Source organism: Equus asinus, chromosome X, assembly GCF_041296235.1.
Source record: "Equus asinus isolate D_3611 breed Donkey chromosome X, EquAss-T2T_v2, whole genome shotgun sequence".
Classification (NCBI taxonomy): Eukaryota; Metazoa; Chordata; class Mammalia; order Perissodactyla; family Equidae; genus Equus; species Equus asinus.
In genome coordinates, this window is record NC_091820.1 from 49,989,335 (window position 1) to 50,015,138 (window position 25,804).

Genomic DNA, 25,804 nt, shown 5'->3' on the forward strand with positions numbered 1-25,804 from the left:
GCCAGGGAACTAAATCTGGGCCACCAAAGCAGAGCATGCTGAACTTTAACCGTTAGGCCATTGGGGCTGTCCAGTCTTGGCTTTTTAACAAGGGTCAAAATAGTATCTTGGCATCAATTACCAACCCTCTGCTGAGGATGCTATCTTTGATGCTGTTTTAGGACCCCTAGGCCCAGATCTGGCTGATTCCACTGCCTGCACTCTTTCTACAGTGCAGTCTTCTTTTTATGGCCTCCATGCTTGGCTTCTCCCAGCAGCAACTGGCTCACTCTTGTCCCCATTTAGTCCATTTGATGTGCCTGGACCCTCAGGTTACAGAGCCCAGCTATAACCTGGACAAGCCAATCCAAGATCCAGTGGCCACAAAGACAACTGGCAAGCCTGTTGTCAGGGCCTACTTGGAATCAATGACAGTCAGAACTGGACAGCACTTCAAAAGATCATCACAATTAAGCCCCACTTTATAGATCAGGTATAATATAGCAGGAGTGACTTGCCTACAGTCACCAGACGGCCAACCTGGACCATTTTTCCCCACCGACATAACACCATAGATATAGAAGGTAGTAGAAAGAGAATACCTGGATTTAAGACTTTGCTCTACTACTTGCTAACGGTGTCATGATAACGATGATGACATTAGCTAATATAAAGTACTTCCTATATGGCAGGCACTATTCTAAGCACTTTACACACATTAACTCATTTAAGCTTCACAACATCCTTTTGAGGAGACACTATTATTCCTATATTACAGATGAGGAAACTGAAACTCAGAGAGGTTAAATAATTAGCCCAAATTCACACAGCCAATAAGTATTGAAGTCATAATTCAAATGCAGGCACAGTCCAGCTCTAGACTCTGCTCTTATAAACTATGCTGCCTCTGGGTCCAAGTTTCTTCACCTGCTAAATGGGGATAATTCTACACTCCAACCTGCTTCATGAGCTATAATACATTGAAGCAAGAGCTGACAGATGTGTGTGTAAATATGAGAGGAAGGGTATTCAAGAAGGGGCTGGCAGCCGTAAGGGGCTCCTGTGTTCTCTAGTCACAAATACAAGCAGGAATAAGAGGACGTTCCTCACCTATCTTCTGAGTTGTTTTAAAAGTAAACCAACTTTGGGCTAGAAATTGGTTTCAAATCTCCCCTTTGTGTACAGAATTGACTTTTAAATTGCCACAGTTTTTTAATAAATATGAGCTTTTCTCTGCTCATCTATTTTCCATCTAACACTAAGTGAGTTGCCACTGTGTGCAAAGATCTGTTCACTGTCATTCAGCCATAGTCCTTACCTGAAGATCAAAGCCCCTTTGGGTACCAACAGTGAATGCCCTCCAAGCAGTATGCAAAGGTGGTTAAGGGCAGGCAAACTTAGCTTCAATTCTTGGCTTTGCTACTTTAGAAAGTAGCAGTGACAATGGGAGGTGAGGAATAGAAGAGGAGTCAGAGAAAAAAAACAAAATGGAACTGCCAGCTTACATGCTGGATACCAAGGAGTGCAGTATCACAAAAGCCAAGGGCAAGAGTTGTAAGCTATACAATCTTGCGCCTCAGTTTCTTCATATGCAAAATGGAGATGATAACACCTGCCTCAGAGGCAGGGTTGTAGAGTGGGTGAACTGAGCACTGGATCTACACTGCCTAGTACAGTGCCTGGTATATGCTGGCCTAGTACAAGACTTCAGAGGAAGGAAGTATCATATGTGGCTATTTGGCTCTAGAACAGTTTTGTGGGGCACTTAAAGATAGACCTTAAAGAATGGGTAGGATTGGTAACAGATAGAGAAGGGAATGGGAAAGGCATTTGAAGCAGAAGAATGAGATTAAATAAAGTCTCAGAGGTGAAGACTATAGGGAATTTGATGGCAAACTGGTAGTGGAATTTGGAAAAGGCTGTGGAAGGGGAGTAGTGGGGAGGACAGCTGGAAAGGTGGGCTGGTGTCCTGTTTAAAGGTTCTCAAAACTAGTTTGAGGAAAAGGAGGAGATCAAAGTTAATTTGGTGGAGAGGGGAGTTCAAGGCTAAGTGTGATCCTTAAAGCATGGGGATAAGTTACAAGGAAATGCTAGTTTTGGAGAAGAAGAGATGACAAATTTTCTCTTTAATATGTTGAATGTGGAGGGCAAGAGGAACATGTAGGTAGATGTGAAGCTCAAGAGAGGTCAGGGGAGATAGTTAGACAGGTTTGGGAGTCAATGGCCCAGAAGAAATTGTGGAAACCAAGGAAGAGTGCCCTGGAAGAAAGCGCTAAGAACAGAAGGTCAGAAACCTATGGAAACAGCAACAATGGGAGGTGAGGAAGAGGAGTCAGAGAAACAAACCAAAATGGAGCTGTCAGCACATAATTAGGATACCAAGAAGTATAATCTCGCAAAAGTCAAGAACAAGAGTTTCAAGCAGCAGGAACTGATCAAATTATCAAATGGTACAGAGTTAGAAGAGGAAGGAAGCCAAGAAAAGGCCATTTGGGAATGGCTATATCAGAGTTAAATTCTTTATTTCTTAAACTGCTTTATACCCCTCCCCCCCAAAAATCCCTAATTTCCCAGCTGTTCCCACCTCTTCATCCTGAAAGCCCACCATAAAACCAGGAGGTGGTACTGGGTTACTCCAGCAAGGTACCCAAATAGCTCTTGGTCTTGGAACAGCACTAATGGGACTTCTAACAAAATAATTCCCAATCCCCAGGACATTTCAGGTACAGTACCAAGTACAGTATAGGTTGGCTCTTGCTCAGACTTGCCAGTGAGTGGAACACAAAGGGTTCTGCACTCCCACATCAAAGACACTTTTGGATATGAATAAGAGGATAGGGAAGGGGAAGAGTCACAATATCATTCTTAAAGAAGGAACGAGATCCCATTCCTTTTTATCTAGATTTCCCAAGACAATCATAATTTCAAATATTCTATCCCATTGATCCTACAAATAGATTCATCTGTTATCAGACCTATGTGCCCTGACTTTTAACCTGGAAATATAATCACCATAGTCTGGAGGCATTGAGAGTTTGACCTCTAAGTCTGGTCTCTGACCAACAATGAAAAGTGTCTACAGCTGACTCGGAGTGGCCAGTGGGCCCTTTCAGGGTGAAGGAAAGAAGAGAGGGAAGAAGGTAGGAATAAAGTAAAACAGGGAGGAAGAAAAAGGAGGGAGGAAGAGAAACTTGTATTTGTTGAAAACATATGCCAGGCATTGGGTAAGGGGCTTTCTTTTGTGATCTCAATCTCTCTAACTCTCCAAGGTTAAGCATTAACATCTCCATTTTCACTGAAGATAACCTGTGAGGTTAACCAAGTAGCCCACAGTCACCCAGTGGTAGAGCAGATCTGAATCTCTAGTAGGCCTTACTCGATGGCTTTGCTTGTGCCAATCCCCCACACTACCTGTCACGAAGGCAGAAGAGGCTCCCAGCTGGTTCTCTCTCCAGGGAGACCAGCCCACCCTGTGAATGACCTTAAAGCAGTAGTTCTCAATGCCCTGGAGGGCTTGTTAAAAGGCAGATTGCTAGGCCCCTGGAGTCTCTGATTTAGTAGGTCTGAAGTGGGGCTTGAGAACTTACATTTCAAAAAAGTTCTCAGATGATGCCTACATTGCGGGTTCGCACTGGGTGAACCACTACCCTAGAGGAGGTCCTTCCTAGTCTAGGCTTTACCCTTACCTCTCCTGATGCCTCATTCTTCCCAGGACTCTCCACGCCACCCCATAGGTTGGGCTCTCTGCCTGTCTACGAGGCCTTCCTCTATGGTTAGTACGTCTGAGAAAGGGTATTTTGGGTCATGTAAGGAGCAGTCTCAATTCCAGGCCTTGCCAACACAGGAAAAAACTCTGGCATCACAACCTTCCCCCAGTTTTCCAGAGTCACACCATTTGTCTTCCTCTTCTTGCTCTTGACTTCTAGCTGAACAGTACCACTCCACAAATTAGCTTGGGTGGCTGCCAGAAATATTAGAGTTTTAATGGCAAGAAGCAGAAGGGGAAAAGGTTAAAAAAAAAAAGAGAGAGACAGCAAATTTGCCAATTGCCATGAAGGTAGCTGAGCTGGGCCTGCCTTCTGAGAAGTTTCACAGGAGGACAAGGAGGGACATGAAGGGGTTTTTGCCTCTCTATAAGGTTTTCTCAGTTGGTGCCTGCCCCATCCTCTCAGAAGTTCTCCTTCTTCAATAGCTAGGCATGGGCAAGAGCAAAATCCCTTCCTTTGTTCCCTTTAAGCATATCTAAATTATGCTTTCTCCAGATAAACCATATGTCTTTTTAATAAAGCCTTGTAAACAGACTCTGGCTATCTTGCCCAAAGTGTTCAAGGACAACAATCCTCCACATTTCTGGAAAGTTGTGACTTAGGCTGTTTCAATGACACCTAGGAGGCACTATGGTGTACAACAAAGACTAGCTATTGGCAGAAGCTCTGCCAGTAACTCACTGAATAATCTTAGACAGGTCCCTTTAGCTGTCTTAGTTTCTTTAACAGTCAAGTTATAGACTTGAACCAGACAGATGATCTTTCAAGTCCCTTCTAGCTCTAGCTTTCTATTGAGGCTAACACTACAGCTTCGCAAAGGACAGGAATTTCATTATTGCAGCTTATTTCTTCTCACCCTCCTTTGGGCTTAATAGGATGGTTTTACTGCTCTCTGCTCAGAAAAATGAGAACTTGGAGCTGACTAGCCCCTTCCTGAATATAACTCACTCAGGCATTGCTGGTGACACATTAAAGTACAGGCCAGTCAGACTGGCTGGGAAAACTGAGGAACAAGTTTTCCACTTTAGACCCTAACTGCCCCATTCAAAAGTCAATGGGGACCTCTGCTCTTTGTTCTTTCCATGTAGCTCCTCAAAGAAATTACCTTTCTCGTGACATCAGCTCTCACTCACCTCCAGTCCCAAATTTCCAACTGCCTGGTCCACATTTCACTGAATGACCTACTATCACCGCCAATAAAACATATGTAAAACTCATCATATGCCCCATTCCCCTCCTTCCTAATTTTTCCCATTTCTGCCTCTCTCCTCCTCAAGCTACTCCTTAATGATATATTTCTCAAAACTTTTTTGCTGGTGTCACTATCCATGCTCAAGAAGTTTCAATAGCTCCCTACTGTCAACCTCTCAAAGCTCTCCTTAATCTCACCCCACCTATGGACCCAACCCTTGTCTCAAATCTGGCAGGGACCTTCCACTCTGACCAAACTGAGTTTCTTGCAGGCAGATGCACTTCTACCTCTGTGACTCTGATTCAGCCATACCTTTAGCCTTGGTTAAGTGTAGGGACACTGGAGCTCAGCTGCCTCTTTCTAGCTGCGTGATCTTGGCCTGCCTGCTCCTTAATCCCTTCCCTGATGACTGTAGCCTGTATCCTCTATACTTTTACCTCTTTCACTAATTTCTACCTAGGATAAAAAGAAAACAAGACAACTCAGAGTTATTCAAGTTGTCAATCAGAGTGTTATTCTCTAAACAACCAGAGTGTACACTTGTGAACAGTAGATTTAACATATATGCTTAATCCATAATAAACAGCATTATTTTTATCCTCCATCTAAAGTTCTAGGACCCAAAGCCCTAAAAACAGGCAAGCTCTGAGGCAGATCACAGCAACAGAGGTAGCACCTCTGTCAGGCTGCAGAACATCCTATGGGGCCAAGGAAATTATTTACATGATCTATACCAGGTGGCCTACAGGCCAATCCATTGTTGGTAGGATTTATGGCAAGGTGGCTTCTGGGGTGAGCTTGTTTTTGCTGAAGATCTGCACAAGTGCTCGATGGTCATCATGGAAAGGAGAAGAGATGCCAGGTAAGAAAAACCCCACTATGAATATTAAAAAAAAAAATCACAAGAATTGCCTTTTCTTTTCTCTATGACTTAATAGTTCACATCCAGATGGTTTCAGCTTTAATCTGAGTTTTCTATCACCCATAACTAAATAATTTCATTTCTGAGCAGAATAATTGATGCATTCAAGTGATGATGGCTCTAAATGTACTGAAAGGAAGTATGCAAACATCATCTCTTTTCATGACATGATCATCTTTTTCCTAGTTTGGGTGTGTGATTTGTGAGTCATTAGGCATTGGCTTCCTTCAATGTCCCATCATATCATCCATTTTTCACTTTAATAAAATGAAAAGATCTACTGTTGGCTTCAGCCAGACCTGGCAGTCACGAAACCCAGCTGGGCTGGGCTTGATCTGGAAAGGTGAGCCTAAACGTGGGTAGGCTCAGCAAGAGCAAGCCAGATCACCTGATCCAGAGGCCAATATGTACTTTGGTCACAAGCCAACTCACACCTGCCAAGACCTAAAAGCATGGAAAAATGAGACAAACCTCTTAAGGTATGAAGCCATCCAGGACATTTTCTCATTCGTTACAGACTAATAATCAAGCATGGCACCTCTTTCTGTGCCTCTTCCGAAGGAAGTCACAAGGTGATCTCAGCTATAACAGTGACCAAACACACGAAGGAAGGGGAGTTGCTTGCTTAGCCTGGACCTTAGCAGTGGACTCTTCTGGTATGAAACTTCAGCTACTAGCTCAACTTAATAAGCCCAGGAGTTTCTGAAGTGAGACTCAGCTGCTGCCCAAAAGTTCATGAGTTAAGTTTGGTCTTGTTGAAGCAATAAGTCCTTTAGAGAAAATGCAGCCAAATGAGCCAAGGATTGCAAAGATAAGAGAGAAGACATGTTTCTGGACCACCAACCATGATGCTGTTGGCCGAAGTCTCCCACATGAGAGCAGCTACCAATATGATAAACATCAGCTTGCATCTCCAATATATCTTGGAAATGGGAGTTACTGTCAACTTCTTCTGGAATGTTTTGGCACCACCCAGGTGCTTCTGATCCATTATGCCAGCTTCTCAATGTGTGGTCCACAAACTCTGCTCAGAATCACCCCAGCATTTTTAACAAGCAGCCCAAGTGATTATGAATCATAAATCAAACTGAGACCAAGTGTCTTAAACTTTATAAAGCCAGAGTTTGAAGTATAAGAATTTGCTCTTACTGCACTGGACCATTCGGAAGAAATCAGAATCTCTAAAACTCTGTCTCCTGGCTTCTCGTTCTTGTGTCATGTTCCTGGAAGGCTGAGGAATTACAGTAGCTTGTCCAGGAGGATGTTCCCAGTCTGCCTTGAGAGGCTGTCTGCACCTGCTCTGTTGCTCCCCCACTCCTGCCCCTGCCCTGACCTTCAGCACTGAGGACCCCAATGACCCTAAGGAAAAATCCTTGCAGCATCTTTCTATGCCACAATCTAGAAACAATTTCCTAGAGCTGTGTTCACTCTACCCACGTCAGCCTCCAATACTCTAAGAGACAAATTATTAGTAAAACAATAACAACAAAAATTCACTCAGCAATGCTCTCTCCATGAGTTGAGTGAGAAGCATGCCATCCCAAGCTGGAGGTAACCTGTCTCTTGAGCCAGCTTGGGCCCTATCTCCAAAATATTCCTGCCTTCTACATTGTGCCCTTCTTCTTGGACTTGCTGTGGGTACTAAGTTCCAGCCACCCATTGGCATCTCTTGTTGCCTTCATACCTTGAGAGATGGCCAGGCCAAGGCTAGGGGAGAGGCAGAGGGCTCAAAGAGTCCCAAATCCTAAGGTAGCCTAGACCCATCTTGGGCCTTGAACCTGAGTTCTTGAATTTCTTCTTGTGGTTCCACTGGGACCAGCCCTGAGAGCTTAACTTTTCCTGGACTAAGACTTAAAGGCCTGCCTTGGAGTTTCCTGGGAAGGGGTGGGAGTGGGGCTCCTCTAGGTTTACAGAAGGGTAGGAGGAACGGGCTAGAACTACATGAAGAATCTGTCCTCTGTGCCTCCCACATGCATAGTTCTATACTCATCAACACCACAGCCAGAGGGTGGGTGGGCAAAGCAGAGAGAAGGGAAAGTCATTTTATCCACTTGACAGATGTCGTGTTAAAATCTTGGGGAAGGAGGGCTGTAGGTGGGGGGAGGAGCAGAAGAGGAGATAGTTTGGAACTAATGGTTCTAACTTCGTCTTTAAATGTGACCATCTGGTCTAAGGTGGTGAGAATAGGAACAGCATTTAGTCAGGAGCACTGTGACCTGCTCCTATATCTGGAGAAGATACTGGAGAAAAAAATAAATATATTTCAATCAACTTAAACCACCTTGAAGTCTACTGAGCTTGCCCACCCAGGGAACAGGCTTACAAAGGCTGGGAGCCTTAGCATGCATTTCCAAAGAGAATGTAATTGTCTCTTGGGGAGTTCTTACAGCTCAAAGAGGAAATCTGCATTTAAACAGCCCATCAAAAAGTAGAAGATGGTTTCTAGTGGCTTACTGATTTCCCTCTGCCTGTTGCCTCGCTGTGAGAGACAAGATGGTTGGCCAAGGCATTTAGCAGTGCCTCTGGTCCCTGTCAGCAGCATTTCCTGTTTAGGGGTGGGCCACGTTTCTCCTGACAAAGTCTAGCACAATCCAGGGTTCCTGGAAGACACGGTAAATGGTGAATGAGCAGATGGCAAGGGTGTTCAGTGAGCAGCCACTGGATCATGTCCTAGGGGACTCAAACTGGCTGAGCTGGCTTCCCTTCAGATTGTGTCATTAAAGACTTCAGACAGAGGGATGCAATACCTAGACCTAGGCTGCCAGAGGGGACACAAGAGAAGCCAAATTAGACCCACCCTCAGGGCCAGGAGGGACAGCATCAAGTCTGTGACTGCAGGAAAAGTGGCTGTGCTTGTAACAAAAGAACTTCAAGTAGGTCAGCCAGCCTTACATAAAAGCATGTTCTGCCTATCTGGGCTAGGTAGAGGAGGTGGGGGCACAGAGAAGGGAAGAGACCCAGGGCAGCTGACTGAGGGACAAAGCATCCAGTAAAGTGCTAGGGATTGAACCTACTCTTCTTGACACTGTCTCAGGTTCTAGAGCCTGAAAGACAGTGGGTTCTTACACTCAGAGAAGGTCGGGATTAGAAACTCCCAAGAGCTAGCACACCTAGTCCAGTCCAACATTTTAAAGATTAGAAAACAGTCCGGTGAGGAGAAGTTGCCTAATGTGTCAAGCTAGTTAGCAGCAGAGCAAAGTTTAGAAACCAAGCCTACAGTCTTTTAGACAGAGAGTTCTCAACTGTTTCTGGTTAAAAATTGTCAATTGGTTAAAAAATATGAACACCTACCCCAGTATCTAAAGACTACTAATAATTATGTCTTAGAAAAATCTCCACAAAAATAGCAACTAAACAATGATGAGATTAACAATTTAATATATAAAGAACTTCTAACATTTTCTCCCTGAGCTTCATTCCAGAGATCATTGTTTTAGACATTTTCTTGTGCTCTTTCCTCCCTCTGCCGTACAGACATCATCCCTTTAGCGCTACAACCAGCACCTGCCTCTCTCCTTCCCTTCAGGATCCCAAACAAGCGTGACCTTGGAAATGAAGAGGTAAGAACACCTCCATATGAGAGCTAATTAGAGACACTTCCAGAATCTCCCTCACTACCAAATCTCTCTAAGGAATCTCAAATACTAGTTCACACTAAAATGCAAATACTAGTGAAAAAAAACAATGGGATGGGAAGAATGGACTCCAGGCCAGGCTTGGTTGCTGACTTGCAGTATGAACTTGAGCTGATCTAGCCTCCTCTCTGAGCTAGTTGGACTAGGTTATCTCAAATGGCAAGCTGGGGTCACCTTTGACAGATGCTTCTAAAAGCAGGTTTTGATAAGAGATAGAGGGTAGGCAAAGGCAACAAAAGGGAGTCAAAGAAGACATGGAAACAAGGAAGTCAGGAGAGGGATGTGGTGGGATAAGAAAGGTCAGAAGACAAAACTTGACTATTTCAAATTTTTGCGATGGGCTACCTCCACCCAGAATAGAACTCTAGTACAGGGATGGCCTTTGGGTTCCACTGCCAGAAGAAAAGGCACTGCCTTCACCCTGGTCACACCATTGGGTTCAAGCCATCCAAAGTAGCTTCTATGAAAAGATTAAGCAGTACCAATTCCATGTGCTTTGCACATTATAGTTTCTAAGTTGCTTTCACATTCATGAGCTCACCGGATCCTCCCAGTAACTCTGGGAGATAAGCAGAGTAGGAATAAGACATTACATTTTAAAGATAAGGAAACAGGCTTGGAAAAAGAAAGTCACTCAGCTATCTAGGAGTGGAGGCCAGAATAGAACTCTGACCTTCTGACTCAAAGTCCAACGTTTTTCTCCTAAGAAAAGATGGCTAACATTTGCTGAATGCTTATTATGTGTCAGAGACAAATCTAACTTTTTACACATACTATCTTATTAGATCCTCATTTTAAAAATGGGAAAACCAAGGTTCAGAGAGATGAAGTGATTGCTGAAGGCCACACAAGGCCAGAACCAAAACCCAGGTAGTTTGCTCTAAAACCAGTGCTCTTAACCTCTACTGTCCACAGCACATCCTCACGCCCCTATGTGGTCAAAGAACCTCCAAGGAATACAAGGTATACAACAGCGTGATAGTGTATTACCATAAAAAAGAGAAAAAGAAATATATTAATATATATGCTTATATAGCCATAGAAGATTTCTCTGGAAGGACTCACTGGTGGGCTCTGCAGAGGAAGCCAAGTGGCTGAAGAGCAGGGGCGAGAGGAAGACTTTTCACTGTGCACCCTCCTGTACCTTTTGAATTTTTAACAATGTGAATGTATTTCCTATTCAAAAATAAAATAATAAAAAAATGAGGTGTCTAGGATCAACAGAACTGAGGAAACTGGCTGCTTCTTGGCAGGGCTTTGTCAGCTAACCCTTCCCTATCCACCTCTCTGGGCTCTCAAACGTGAAGAACGGAAGGCGTCTCTCTCCTTTTTTCCTCCAGTCTCCCTACCCCCCCCAATATTGCTGGTCCAATGCCCCAGAAAGGCCAGTACTACAGTCATTCTACAGGTTTTAGCAGCACAAATGAAAATAGCCACATATTGGGTTAGACTTCCACAGCCAATCAGTGGGTTATAGGAAAATAATGTATTAGAGGCAGGACAAATGAAACAAGACACAAAAACCCTTCCCCAATGCTTAGCACCCAAGGCCTGAGCTCCACAGATTCTTCCATCTCTTCACTCCGTCTCAATGTGCCTAGTCACCCTCTTCTGGGTTCAAAAAGGTAAAAGCTAGAAAGGTTCTAGGAAACCTGCCCTAGCTCGAGAGTCTGTGGTCCACAAGGAACAGCACACTAAGGGAGAAAAAGTCATGGAGGTTAGGTGAGAATCAGCCCAGATGGTTTCAAGGGACTCTCTCAGTTTTGGTTCTTGGTTTTCCACTATCTTGTCCCTCAAGAGTTGGCAAAATACTCCACAGATCAAAGCCCTCAAACATTATCTTCTTAGATACCTTTTAGCCTAACCCCTTAGACAGGTCAGCTACACAGACCTTCTGTACCCAGGAAACTGTGAGGAGATGGGGGGGGCAAGTTGAATCAAGTGCCTTTAGGGATCTTCTTGAAGTGGCTTCAACAGGCAGCACAGTTCCCCTCACAACAGCTTAGCATCTTCTCCAATGCTTCACTGCTTCCAACATGCAGGAGACGAGTGGGACGTGAGTTGCCGTGGAAGGGATGAAGGGTCAGCCAGTGTGCCTCTCATGGGCAAGCATGGCACTGCTGGGGAAGGCAGGGCCCCTGAGAGCCCTCTTTCCTTGCTATGTGTCAGAGACACACATAAATTTTTAACATATATTAACTTAAGCTGTCACCAGCAGCTTCCTTTAGCGCTGGAATTCTTTAGTTGATAGCTTGGGGCCATGGAAAGAACACTTAACAGTCTGAAGGCATAGCTTCTAGCCTTGAATCCCCTACTACCTAATCCTGTATCCTCAGGCTGGTCCCTCCCTTCGCTGAGCCTCAGTATCTCATCTGTAAAATAGAGACAATATTGGCTCAAAAGAAGGTACGGGGAAGGAGTGGAGTAATAAAGTGAGGACAAGCTCCTGGATTACCTCCAAACAACCTGTAATCATGACCTGGATGGACTCAACAATCCAAACAGCAACAAAACATGTTCAACATTTTACAAGGCACTTTTTCACATTCTTTGTCACAATAAATTCTTATACCCAACAATCCTGAGACTTTACAGTTAAGCTAATTTCACAGACCAGAAAACTGAGGCTCAGAAGAACTTTGCTCACAATTATGGGGTGAAGAAAAATCTGAACTTAGGTTCCATAGTCGAGTTCCTCACCTACCCCTCAACAAAGCAGATGAAATGGCCCTGAACACAAAACTTAGAAAAAGGCACTCTCTCAGAGTCAGAACTGGTACTCTAGGCTGCTTCCTCTGGCAGTTGGCAGGTACAGATAGCCCGACCTTGCTTTTCTTAGTTTAAGAAGTCTTTGCTCCTGATGCCCCCTACTTTCCCTCACTACATAGGATTCCTGAGGAGTTGAAGCTATATGATTACCGAAATGTTGCAAACCTGTTTTCTGGGAAGGGATTGACCTCGTATTGAGAAGCATCTGTATGAGTGTGGGTGACCCCAGCGTGACTCTGATCAACCTGACCCCATGAGGTTACCTTCCCTTGGCCCCCTCTTTGGTCTTTTCTTTCTATGGCTACTCTGATACGAGTCAGGCCCAGTTCTTGGCAGGCATTGAGATCAGCTTAGGGATAGGAGAGGTACAGCTTTGTGAGTGAAGAATAAGACAACTGCAAAGTATTTTCTCAACTCTTAGCCTATCTGAGCCTTGCCAGCTTCTGAGGGCAATACTGGATATTTTACCTATAGACCAAATAAGACCCAGACAGAGGAGGGCAACCTGACTGAGGCACACCCTAAGTGTCTGAGTAGTGACTGGAATTCATGTTTCTTGATCTCAAGTCCAAAGATGAGAAATGGGCATGAGGCTGTCACAGTCAACAGTAACTCACTGGGACTCGGAGGCTGCTGCTCCAGGACAAACCTGACACACTCTAGCTACCTGTCTCACTGCTTCCCACCCTTCATCCAGACCCAGTCTACAGAGCCCTCCTTCCACCTCCAGCCTTTGGTACCAAGGGCCTGAAAGGCCTCCCCACGACACCCCGACCTGGTTTCCAGCTTGAGAAAATCTAAAAATAGCAGGCCCTCATTAGTGAGGCCAGATGGCCCAAGCTGCTGTGCCCAGGGGCAGGGTTGTGGTCATCAAGGATGTGGCAACTCCTTCCAACCACCACTGACCCATGAGAGGCTAGGCCTCTGCCCCTCTTTACGCATTCTACTACTTCCCCTCACATCCTCCCACCCACAATTTAGATATACCTGCTCTGGTCCAAGTTGTTACTTTATTCCCAAGAAAAACAAACTTTAATATTCAGTTACTTTAGGTTGTATAGAACATGACTTCACAATCATATCATTCCATTACGGTTCTTAAGTGGACTGGAGGATGGAGAAACAGGCTTAAGTTTTCTGCATTGATCAATGTCAATTTATCTTCTCCATCTGCTTCTTAACTCAACATTTGTGGCTCAGTTTTTTTTTTTTTTTTTTGCCTTGTGGAGCCTGCTATAACTAACAGGCAACCTTGAGTATCCATTTTATTCCTGAGCTCACTGCCCTCTGAAGCCCACTTTCAGGGATAAAGAAGGGGGAGCCAGAGGAAACTGATAGAGGCCCACCATTTGGGGTCAGTGCCCTGTCATGCCCACTTGGAAGACAGAAAGAACTGACTGGTCTTAGGGGTAGGACGTGCTCTGCATTAGAGTGTATCCCACAGGGGTATGTGAGGCATGTGAGTGTGTCAAATAGGTGTGTTCAAATGTGTATCATGGGTGAAAGGTTGTTTGTCCAAGTAAGTCCTTAGGAGTATGTACCTCAGGGATAGGCATGTGTGTCCTGGGGATAGGAGCATATCTGAGCGTGCATCTCAGGGTGCCCTATGTGGGTGTGCAAGTGTATTTTATATGCTTCCATGTGTCCACACACATAAATCTGCATAACCATGCCTCATGTACGTCTGTGTGTGTGTACCCTACCTGTGCTGAGTATGTGCAAGCGTGAGTGTGCCCCATGGTTAACCAAAAGTGTGTGCTCCAAGTGTGTCAATTTGAAAGTGTACCCCACACGTTTGTCCTGTGTGTATCCCAAATATACCAATGTGTCTGAGTGTAAGCGTGCATCACATGTGACCTATAGTGTGTGTGTATGTGTGGGTATGGGCAGAGACAGCAAGGCTTAACCAATTTTCCCCTCCCACAATTTGTTTCTAATAGCTTTCCTCTAAGACACCTGGGTCAATCTGCTCCTAAGCAAGTCAAAGGACCTAGGTTCAAATTTCATCTCTATCACTTCTTGAATGTGGTGGCCATAGGTGGTTTTCCCAAGAGGCTTAGCCACCACTCCATTTATCCAAGGGGCCTCACATCTATGAGGTCTAGCAGCCAAGAGCCGAACAGAGAAACAGGACAAGGGTCAAGGACCAATCTCAGACTTTGGGCAAGTCCTTGCCTCTCCCCAGGCCTCAGTTTCCCCAGTAGTACTCTGAGGGTGTGGGCTCAATGCTTATTGGTTCTCATTTTCATCCACTGACTTTCTCAGTTTAAGCACCATGAACTAACTCTGGTCCTTCCCACCACCACCATCACAACAAAAAGACAGTGCGCATACATGTGCATGTGGATTAGCACCTACAGATTTCTCATCCTAGCTAGTCCCTCTCTAACCTTGGACAAGCTACTGGTTGTCTCCCTATATCTGTTATTCCACACTCTTTTTCCCAGTAGTCTGAGCCACTTGGAGTAAAACGGATAAAGTTCCAGAGGCATACAATCTTTACCACAGTTCAGGCAAAATGAGAAGAGGTTTATCCAAAGCATTCTTCTTCATCCTTTGGGATGACTGTGAGAACTAGGCTCAAGGCCTAGTCTTAAATATGACCAGATAAATCTACAAAAAGAAAACCTCCAAATATGGCATGAAGGGCCATAGAATCTAGGGCCACTCTTCTGCATTTGGCAAGACCTCTCACACATCCCTGGATGATATGCTATCCGGGTGGACTTACTGTAGGTCAAATAGATGTATCTGAATTGCCAATTAGTGGTTCAGTGCCAATCTAGCCAGAGTTATCTAGTGACATCTGCCTAGTTGTCTCTGCTATCTTGACTAATTTTTATAACCAGACCTAGATAGAAGCAAAGAGCAGAAGGCATCTTTAGAACGAACTGCTTGCCCAAGGCCACTTGGTAAGGGTGAGCTTAAAACAGCTAACTCTATATGTTATGCACTTCCTAGCACATCACTTTTAAGAGGTAGCACTGATCTAAGTCAATCAAAGCAATCCTCTGAGTTTCAATTTCCTTAGCCATAAAATGAGGAGACTAATCCTAGCCTTGCTCACCTCATAGAATTGTGGGGAAAAGACCAATGTGGCAGGAACAGAAGACTATACGATAGTCCTTATTTTCTTGCCTTGCCCCTGGAGCAATGAGAATTTTCCAAACAAAATGATGCAGATAAAGATGAAGAGTGTAGATTTGTTCTAAGTAGGTCATTTGTCAAGAACCTGTAATTTCTAATGCAACATAGTCATATCATAAAAACCCAGTAATGCTCCTCATAAACCCTAGCCATGGACCTGGGGGCCAAGAATTGGTTTTCAATAGCCAAGCACCTAGGGGGTTCTGGCTTGATGGACTTGAGAAGACACTAAACAAAAACACAATTAAGTCTGGCTTTCTTCCAAGCTCTTCTTTTAGCTTTGCAGGAGATAGGGAGAAAGCTAGTCTGCTATTCATAGTAACATGTATGTGGCTGGGTGGGAAGGATGGAGCTGGGGGCAAATAAAAGAAAGCTTCTTATAAACAAGTCTCAGCTTCCCACCAAGGAGCCAAGAAACAGGCCAGTTCACGGGGCCTCCCTTCTTCCAAAGGAGGAAAGTAAAAGAGAGTCCTCCATGCTGAGAGAAATGAGGCACAAAGACAATAGGATTTGTTTAAGGTACTCAGCAACTGAGTTCATATTTTCAGCCCCTCTTTATTCATGTGTATGTTTTTCACTAACAAAACCTTTAGAGGGCCTACAGAATGCCAGGCCTCTCCATTGTAGCAGTCACCTAGAGATTTCTGCCTCAGAGAGTTCTCAGGGATTATACACCCCAAATAACAGAAAAGAAAACCGACTCAGAAAGGCTAAGTGACTTGCCCAAGGTCACAGAGCTAAAAAATGACAAACTACTAGTTCAGTGACCATTCGCTTTCCATCACACCATACAGGTTTCCCTCACCACCCCTGAAAGACAAGCATAGCTTGCAAGTCTCACAGGTCCAGGAACTTACATCCTTACAAGACAATGTTCTATCTCTAGTACTACTACAAACATACTGTCTTTCCTTGGGGGAGTCTTTCTGGGCCTAGTTCCCTAGCTCCCACAATGAGGAAATTAGACTGAGGACAGCTTGTAACAGTCCTTTTCTAGAAGATATAGCTGTCGTGAATAACTTTAAATGGCACTATAAGTTCCAGAGCTTGAGCCCAGATCAGGCGTTGTATGACAATAAGTCTTTGAGTCTCATTTTTCTCATCTGTAAAATAAAGGTAATCTCTGCCCTACCTACTTCATAGGGCTACAGAGAAGATCAAGTGAGACAATGTGCAAAACCCACTGAAAAGTGTAAGACAAGGTTGAAGAGGGAGAGTCAAGAATCAAGCAAGCGTCCACTAGCCCCAGTTGCTTTTCTCTAAATCCAAGTAGAGAAAGTATCTATGCATGTTCTGTCCAATAAATCTTCCTGAACTCTCCAGTGCAGTTTAATCTGGATTCTCAAGACAAGCACCTCAGCTGACTGCAAACTCCAAAGGAAATTAATAAATCCCTCCACTCTTTTGGGCCTAGCACAAAGCAGTCTCATCATTTTGCCTTTGTTATGAGCCCTCCCACCATTCCAGGCCTACCAGAGCCTCTCCCAGGGATGCCTGGCTCCCCCATGCCTCTTTCCCAATGCCAAAGCACCCACTGCCCGGCCCTCCTGCCAACCAGCAGGGTTCAGAGAGAGAGGAAGAGAGTGGGTGGAGGAGAGGCTGTGGGAGGTAGAGCTAAAAGTAGCTACTGCCTTTAGGCACCACACTCTGAGGGGGTGGGGGATGGGCTCTTAGTACATCCTTCCTGCAGCTAGCTGGACACGGAGGTGCATGGATTCCCCTCCTCTAATGAAAGCAAGCAGGCAGTGAGATCAGATCTGCTGGAACCATTCCCAGAGCTGGCTATGGAATGAGGTGCTGGCCTCCACTGGACTCTGAGGGTGGATGGCCAGGCAGGAAAGGGCTGCATCCAGGGCTCCCTTGCCTCAGGAGAACTAATGTAGTTTGCGGAAGATTCTAAGCTCCCCCTACCCCCATCTCACTGCCTGACACCCCAAGGGCTGCTGACAGGACTGCTCCCCTCCAGGAGGTTACATAATACTCTTATTATCCCAGCCTGTCAGCTCACTTTCTCCAACCAAATCTCAGAGAGCATTCAGGTCTCTGATCCAGCCAAAGGAGCACAGGGCCAGAACTCTATAGCAGACGCAGCATGTTACAGGGGGCAAGGGCCTGATTTGAGGAGTCAGGATCCCAAGCCCATCACTGCAACCTTGGACAAGTCCCTTTCCCCTTCAGTGCCTTAGTTTTCTCACTTGTAAAGGGATGGGGAGAGGCCTGCTGAAGATCTCCAAGGTACTCAATCTCTGCCCCTATGTGATTCTCAGTGAATCCTGGCCACTTAAATGAAAGACCGACCCCTCCTCCATCCAAGGCTGTCCTATCTTTGAAGCAGCCTGGCTGAGCTGGGAAGAGCCATCCCCACTCTTACTTACTTACTTAACTTACTTACTTCTTTCTTTATTTAGAGGAAGATTAGCCCTGAGCTAACTGCTGACAATCCTCCACTTTTTGCTGAGGAAGACTGGCCCTGAGCTAACATCCGTCCCATCTTCCTCTACTTTATACATGGGACACCTACCACAGCATGGCTTGCCAAGCGGTGTCATGTCCACACCGGGAATCCGAACCAGCAAACCCCAGACCACCGAAGCAGAACGTGCACGCTTAACTGCTGCATCGAGCCACCCTCACTCTTAATTCCAATTCCTCCAATGACTACGGTCTGCATTGACAAGATGGTTGCCTAGATATCTAGACACTGTCCTCCACCTCTGTCCCAGGCCCATTTCAACCAGACTAGTTCTACTTTTTTCCTGTTTTATATAGAAGGTTCTGGCTCAAATTTCATTTGAGAACATGGTTCTTCTATTGAATCCACTCCTCACTTCAGTGACGTGGAAACTTAAGACCTAGTGGGGAAGAGCCTTGATCAAGTTCTGACAGCAAGGTAGGTACAGAGCCACGGCTTGCTCCCAAGGATCCCAAGGCCATTTCCAGTGTTTTTTTTTCTCCTGAAGGTCTGCTTTCCCTATGCTGTCCCTCTGCCATGCATACACAGCTTTCCCTCTTCTCTGCTACCAACTCACAACCTTGATGTTCAAAGACTAAATACCCAATTACTGTCAGGGGCCTGAAACTAGTCCAGAAGGGTGATAAGGACAACACAGAAGTGATCTCAGATACATCCCTCCCTTAACCTTTCATTTTCCTCCAGGTTGCCCTTTTGTTCCTCTCTCCAGTTTCCTCCTGAGTTTTGCTCTATGTCAAAGGAACCCCTTCAATTCTCAAAGAATCCTGACAGCATTCTGACCACAGAGTCCACTATGCAGGCTACACTGGAAGAAGTGCAGGATGTGGTGTCAAGAGGACTGAGTTCTAGGCCAGGAACTACCACTTCCTGACTGTGATCTTGAGTAAGTCACTGAATCTCTCTGTTCCTCAGTTTCCTCAACTACTTCCATGTTTGGGGGAGGAGGCAATGAAAGAATTAGGGAACTTTATTTGCTGAAATTCTTATTAGCAGTAGTAGTAGTAGTAGTAGTAGTAACTAAATGAATGGCTACTTAAAATTCTACAGGAAGGGGCACTGGGCTGTGTAAAAGCAGCCAGCCCCCTTGCCTCCTAGGCCTTCCTAGACCTAAGAGGCTGGTATTTTATCTATAAGAGGCAGTTCTCAACTATCCATGCAACATTTCTCTTTAACAAATGCTAAATTCCAAACTGGCATCCGCCTGCCACTCAGCTCACTGTAGGGCTCCCTTCTCTGCTGGCAGCCAGTGTGCGCTCAATGGATACAACTTGTAGTTCAATTGTTCTAGAAGAAGCTAAATATAATTAGGAAGGCAAGTCTATTATCCCTAAAATCACCCTATGTATTCCAAACCTGCTAAAAGCGATCTTTGTATTACCTGCTGGTTTTGAATAATAATACTCAATCATTTTGATTATTAGTATTAATCACAAAGTAAACACAGACCATTAGAGCTGAAAGAAATCTTTGAAGATATCTAATCCATCTAACCTTATTTTGCAGATGAGGAAACTGGATTTCAGAGGAGAAAAGTAATTTATCCAAGGTCACCCAGTAAATGAACAGACTTTCCCCCACTATTATAGCAAATGTGTAGCAAGTGACTTTTTTTCCTGAAGGATTCAAATCATCTCACAGCTGATAATTTTAAATCCGAATAGGTCCCCACACTACTCACTCACTAGAGTTGAGTCCTCCTTTTTAGAGTGTGCCCAAGCCCCTAAAATTCATCAAGGCTCCCACAATCCTAGAATAAAATCTCACCATCTGCAAAGCCTGCCTATTCACATATGCAATAAGCTGGATTCAGGCTGAGCTGGCAGTCCCTTTGAACACAGCAGTCATTATCATCCCTGGCTAAACATTCCTGTCACCTCAGGGAGCTTTTAAAAAATATTGATGCCAGGGCCTCACCATGACCAACTCAATCAGATCTCTCCCAGAGATTCTAGGAATTGTTGTTAGTCTTGTTAACTCTCCAGGTGATTCCAATGTGCAGCCAGGGCTGAGAATCACCAGGTTAACGGAAACAATTCTGCCAACCAAGGGAAACAGCACAGTTTCGTGAACTCATTGAAAGCCAAACATGTTCTGTTTGAAGGCTACATCTATGATGACCTGCTTTTCCAAGAGGGGAAAAGAAAGTGGTACACAGAATTTACAGTTGTGGCACTGACCCTCAGGCAAATTCTGGACCCAATTAGGAAAATACGGTTTGTAGGTATTGAAAGAAAACAGGGAACCCTGGAGTCTGCAACAATATTTACCAGGAGTAAGATACCATGTGACTCGTACTCCTCTTTCTGATGGGGTCATTGACTTAGTAGATGATTGTTCTGAGCCTAGTGTACATCTTGACGTCTACATTGCATACAACAAATCTATCATGCTGTGTTATCCTCATTAAACCGTTGGTGGGAGAGATGATGGTAGAGCCTAATAGATTCTGCACTGGTTGACCAGACACATACAAAAATTAATGGGTTCCAATTCCAAGAGAGGGTTCAAGTGAAATGCCACAGGAACTAGCATTAACCCCATTATATTGAACATTTCTTTGAATCAACAACTTGAATGATACTTATTCAGTTTTCAAATGATGCAATACTAGAAGAGACCACTAATCCGTTTCATGACATGAAAGAAAAAACCCTAAAAACCCAAAAAGGCTAGAACAGATTAACCAAAGAAAATAAAGATTAACTGATGCAGTGCTGGAAGGGACTGCTAATTTGTTTCATGGTATGAAGAAAAATTTTAAAAACCCATAAAAAGCTAGAATAATAGACTAACCAAACAAAACAAAATTATTGAGTTTGCTTCAAAAAGGCTTCAAGTTTGGTTTGAAAAGTCAATTTTACAAAAGAGTAGAGGACTGGACTAGACAGTAGAGCATTTGAGCCTATAGCCCAAAAGGCTAATACAGTGGCTCTTAACCCTTGCTGCACATTTGAATCACTTTGGGGAGCCTTAAATTTTTTTTAAAAAGCTGGTGGGGGCTATCCCATGCCAATTAAATCAGAATCTCTCAGAGTGGGGACCTGGCAGGTGTATGTTCAGTGAGAGTTGAGAACCAGTAGAAGACTGCATTATTAGATATTTCACAGACAAATCAAAGTCCCTTTGTACTGGATCCTGATCAGATGACACCTGGAGTAACATGATCAGCTCTGGGCAGCACATTTTTAAAGAAATATAAAAAAAAATTAAGAGTGCTTCAAAAGGAAGGACAATTGTACGAAAACTGCAGTTCCTTCAAAACATTCTATATTTTAGGCTTCACCAATTCACACTGCCTTTCTCCTTGAAGGCCCCAAATAGTGACTTTTCATAAGACTAAAGGTAATTTTTTTATGCATATTCAAGATAAAAAGGCAGCATTTTATTGAATAAACAATTCTGTGCAAAATTGCTATACAAATGAAAGGTAAGAAAAAGCACTAAAAATGTAAATGAGTAGCTGAGGAAGCTAGTATGACTTCAGGGGTGACTCACACACCTGCCTCTCTACCTGACTCCTTTAAGCTTCACACTAGCTGGGAATGATCAACTCTGACTCTCCTCACTCTCTGTTTGAAAGGCAGAACCATTCCCATCCCACCAATTTCTCTGACCTTTACTTTCCTCATCTGTAAAACCAGGAATAACAATCACCCCCACCCACTGATGTGATGCTCAAAATTAGAAAGGATGTGAAATTGCTTTATAAACTTTATAGGCCCATGCACTGACAAGTGATTATTAGTATTGTCATTACTGGATGTTTCCTGAGTCTTCTCTCCTCTCTAAGTTGTCTCTCCTTCAAGTTTTTCCACTTTGTGCTTTAGCGCCAAGGCAAAGCACACTGAACTAAATACTTTTGAGAGCTAGACTCACCTAATGATAGGAGACGCTCTGAGCAGCTATCGGAAGAGCTAAGCTTTGATCAAGGATTCTTGGAAAGCTAAAGACTCAGCTGGTCTAGAACAAGTTGCAGAGCTAGAAATAAGAGCTAGAGAGTCTAAGATTCCCCACCTGCATCTCACTTCTTGGGGCAAAGTCACTGGGGCTGGATCCAGATGCTTTGTGGGAGGTCGTCTGAGGAAGGAGTTATTTTGAGAAAATAGGCTCAATTCCCACTCATGTCCCTGTCCAGAGCAAGCAATCCACAGGCCAAGCCAAAGAGAGCAGAGGCCAAGATGGTAAACAAGGGTTAGAAGGAAGAGATACTTTGGCACCATCCCTGCAATTGGCAGAGCCTGCTCTCTGGTCATAGTCAAGCTCTCTGAATCTGAGCCTCATCACAAGGCAGAAGAGCACCTCACCCACAGGCTCACTGGGATCTCTTAGTTCCTTAGCAACTTAATCACACACACAAGTGGATGAGAGAATCTGAGCCAGGGCCCAAGCCCTGTTCACCAGCCCCACAATCAAACTGGCCTTCCCAATTTGCCCAGCCTTCCCAGCCAGAAACTACTCAAGAGAACAAGGATCTATAAACAAAAAACCCAAAATTCCACACTGCAGCTGGGCTGGACAGGGTTCCCTAAGCCACAAACAAAATCAGGGCACACCATACAAGCAGATGTTACAGGTTCTGAGAGAGAGAGAGGCTGTCTCAATGGGAGAAAAGCACTGCTCAGTTTGTTCCCACCACAACATCCCTACACCTCCTCCCTGCCTCAGCGACAAGTCAGGATGAAAAAAGTATATAGCTTACAGGGCCTGCAGACCTCCTTGCACTAAAGCTGGACTATGAAATGGATTAATTAACCTTAAGGAGATGGCAGTGACTGAAGAGGGATTTGAACCCAGGAGCCTTTCAATAAACAGTCTCCATGGCTGGGATGAAGCTAGGCTCTCTCTGTCCTCTGTGGATGTGTTTTCTAGGCATTTGCAGGCAATCAGGACCTTGCTCTTTGTCCTCTTTCCAAAAGCATCTCTCCAAGTACAGCTTGGCTGTAGACTCCTTTCTCCAGAGGCCTTGGTGTCTGGACCTTTAAAGGCTGGGCTCTGGAGCTCAGGAGCTGAGTGATTCATAAGTTGCTAGGATACCTGTTGAGGGCATTTTCTTGAATACCCTGGTGAGAAGCTGGGAGCCAAAATTCTAAGCTGGAATTTTGCCTTCCTAGTAGCAAAACCTTATCCTTTACCCAAAAGGGTCAAAGAAGAAGAAAGGGAATGAGGAACTCTGTTGGGAAAAGTTGGGATAAATCAGAGAGGAAAATCCCTCTTCTCTTCCTTCTTACCCACTTACAGCAGGGGGCAGGGAGGAGGAAAGGGAGAAGAAGATGAAGAGGAGAGGCAGGAGAGGGAAGAAAAAAAGAAAAACAAAGTAAAAATACAGAGAGTTCCACTCCTCTGGGCTGCATTTTTCATTTTCTCCCACTCTTCCCACTTTCCTTTTTGCCTACCCTCACAAGTCTGAAGGAGAAATGCCAAACCTTTAGGATTCACACAAGTAAAAAGTCACATTGCCAACTTTGGTTCTCTACTTCCAAACTCCCTTTTAGCTGCTCTAGGGTGGCCTGCCATCTGGCTAGCAACATCTCTTTATTTGCCTAGAGATAAGTTAATGTGGAAAATGCTTACCCATTCTGCCAGCTAAATTACTGATGGAAGGTCTCATTCAAGCTACCCCTTCAGCCTGATGGGTTGTGGGGGTTGGGGGGGGTGCGGTCTGGTAGGGGGAACACCCACCCATCCTGGCACCAGTTAAATCCTTACAGTCACAAGGAGGCTATTCAGAACTGTGGAACTCAATGCATGCCCTGCTGTTTTTCCTCATTCCTAGCACAACCAACTCCCATCCACATTCAGAAGTGTGCACCCACAGACACACACACACAGAAGGGCATGCACACACACCCACGAACATACTGTCACACACGCTACACACATACATTTCCAAAGGCTTTCTGCCAAGGGTCTTAGACACCAAGAGGTGAAGGTTGTGGCAAAAGCTGTGGCATTCTGTGACACTACTTTGTCATAAACCTGGCTCAAAGACTAGGCTAAGAGAACCCTTCATCCCTTAGAGAAAAAAAAAAAATTACAAAGCATTCCACTATTGTAGTCCAGTTTCCTTTCCACATAGCTTGGTAAAAAATCTCTTAAGTAACATTTAAGTTTCTCCAGATAACCAGAAACCAGATATTTCCCACTCCCATCACCTCTTGATTAACATTTGATTTTCATTTTCACTTGTCTTTCCAGTTCGCCCCCCTCTGATTTTAAGTGTCTGCAGGCACCCAAAATCACAGAATGCAAGAACTTGGAGGTCACCTAGTCCAACCATCCCCAAATGCCAATGTTAGAGGGAATCCCAAACACACTCGGGAGGAAAAAAAATGCCCAAGGTCAAACAGCCACTGAACAGAGAGAATCCAGGGCTGTAGTTGCCCAGTCTGGAGCCTTTCCTCACTCTCCAACACAGTATAAAAACAAAGTTCCCAGCCAAAATATAAGCTTACTTTAGACAATACTCTTGGAGCTAAGGGAGGGGGAGGAACTCACTAGATTCTCTTTGCAAATAAACAAGCTCTCAGTTTAACCCAGGTGGCCCCCACAAAGGGACCAAAGAGTAAATAAGAAGAAGGAATGCCAGCAAAATTCCCAGATCATGCTTACACCACAGTATCAACCAAATAAAAAAATCAGCTTCTCACCCACACTCAACCAAGGAGAGCACACCTTGAGGCTCAAAACTCCTTCTGACGCCATTAAATAATACTCACTGGGTCCTGAGGTCAGGAAAATTTGAAAAGCCCTCTTCACAGCCCCTCTCCTTTCATAATCATTTCCAAAGTGAACGAACAGGACATGGAACTCGACAGCACAATGTCAGCAGATTTGCACATCACACATGAACAGCTGCCCACATGGGTGTAGGGGAAACGTGTGTATGCGCCCTAATTCCTGGCTACATGAGCCAGAAATGGCAGTATTTCAAGTCAGGTAAGCAGTGGAATGAGGAAGACCTGCCTACATCAGCTGGTGGGGGAAGGGGGCAAGTATTAGGCACAGTGGCATCAGAGACAATGTTTTTCCTGACTTTGCCAAGAGCTTTCTCAGAGGAAACAGAAACGTTAAAATAATAATAGCAGCAATAATAACAGCAACCACCACCACCACCATCTGATACAGACGTGCAAATATATGTCAAATTGGAATGCTGCTTCTAGCTCTTGCTTTCCCTAGCTCTCATCCCATCCAGACTTTTATTTTTTGGGGGGAGGTGTTCAAAACTCTCAACTTAGCACGATACATAATTTCGTTTTGCCACGGAAACCTTTCAATTAGAGACCTCTGGTCTTAAAGAACAAACAAGGAAGCAAACAAAAACCACTTTCTCATTAGCACTAGCAAGTTCTATTTAAAATGTAGTTCAAGAACATTACTGCAAATGAGATTACCCCAAAGAGGTACATCCAAATACTATTATTCCCAAGGCGGGTAAAGAGCTGCCTTTTGTTTTTTTGGAGGACACAAAGAGAAAATCCCCAATCTCAAATCCAGGGGTACAATCTTTGGGAAAAGAAACCCTAACAGCTCTTGTCAATGTCTTTTCTTGCCAATTTATAAAGATCAGAGAATGCTTTTATGTCTCATTCCATGATTTCAAAGAAATTGACATTTAATGCTTTAAGAAATGTTTTAAAGGTGGCTTCTTTCCAAATTGGAAACTGAACCCTGGATAGCAAATTGAGATTCAAAGAACACAGTCATCAACTGCCAGCTCAACACACCTCATCGCAGCACTTCTCAAATTCTCGCTTCTCATTAGAGACCAAAGAAACGTTTGCTCGAAATTCATGCCTTGTATCGATTTTTTCCTTCTAAACATCCAGTCCAAGACAGTCTTTCCTAAGATGCCAAAAATTAATCATGCTCTTCCCACAAGCCCCCCTGCGCCCAAACACAAATGCACTCCTGATAGCA

General features: G+C 44.4%; 1 protein-coding gene across 11 annotated transcripts in view; it reads right to left on the bottom strand.

The window, feature by feature from the left end:
- The window catches only part of ARHGEF9 (Cdc42 guanine nucleotide exchange factor 9), a 332,248-nt gene that overhangs the window by 116,631 nt on the left and 189,813 nt on the right, over window positions 1-25,804 (bottom strand). The window lies entirely within an intron of this gene.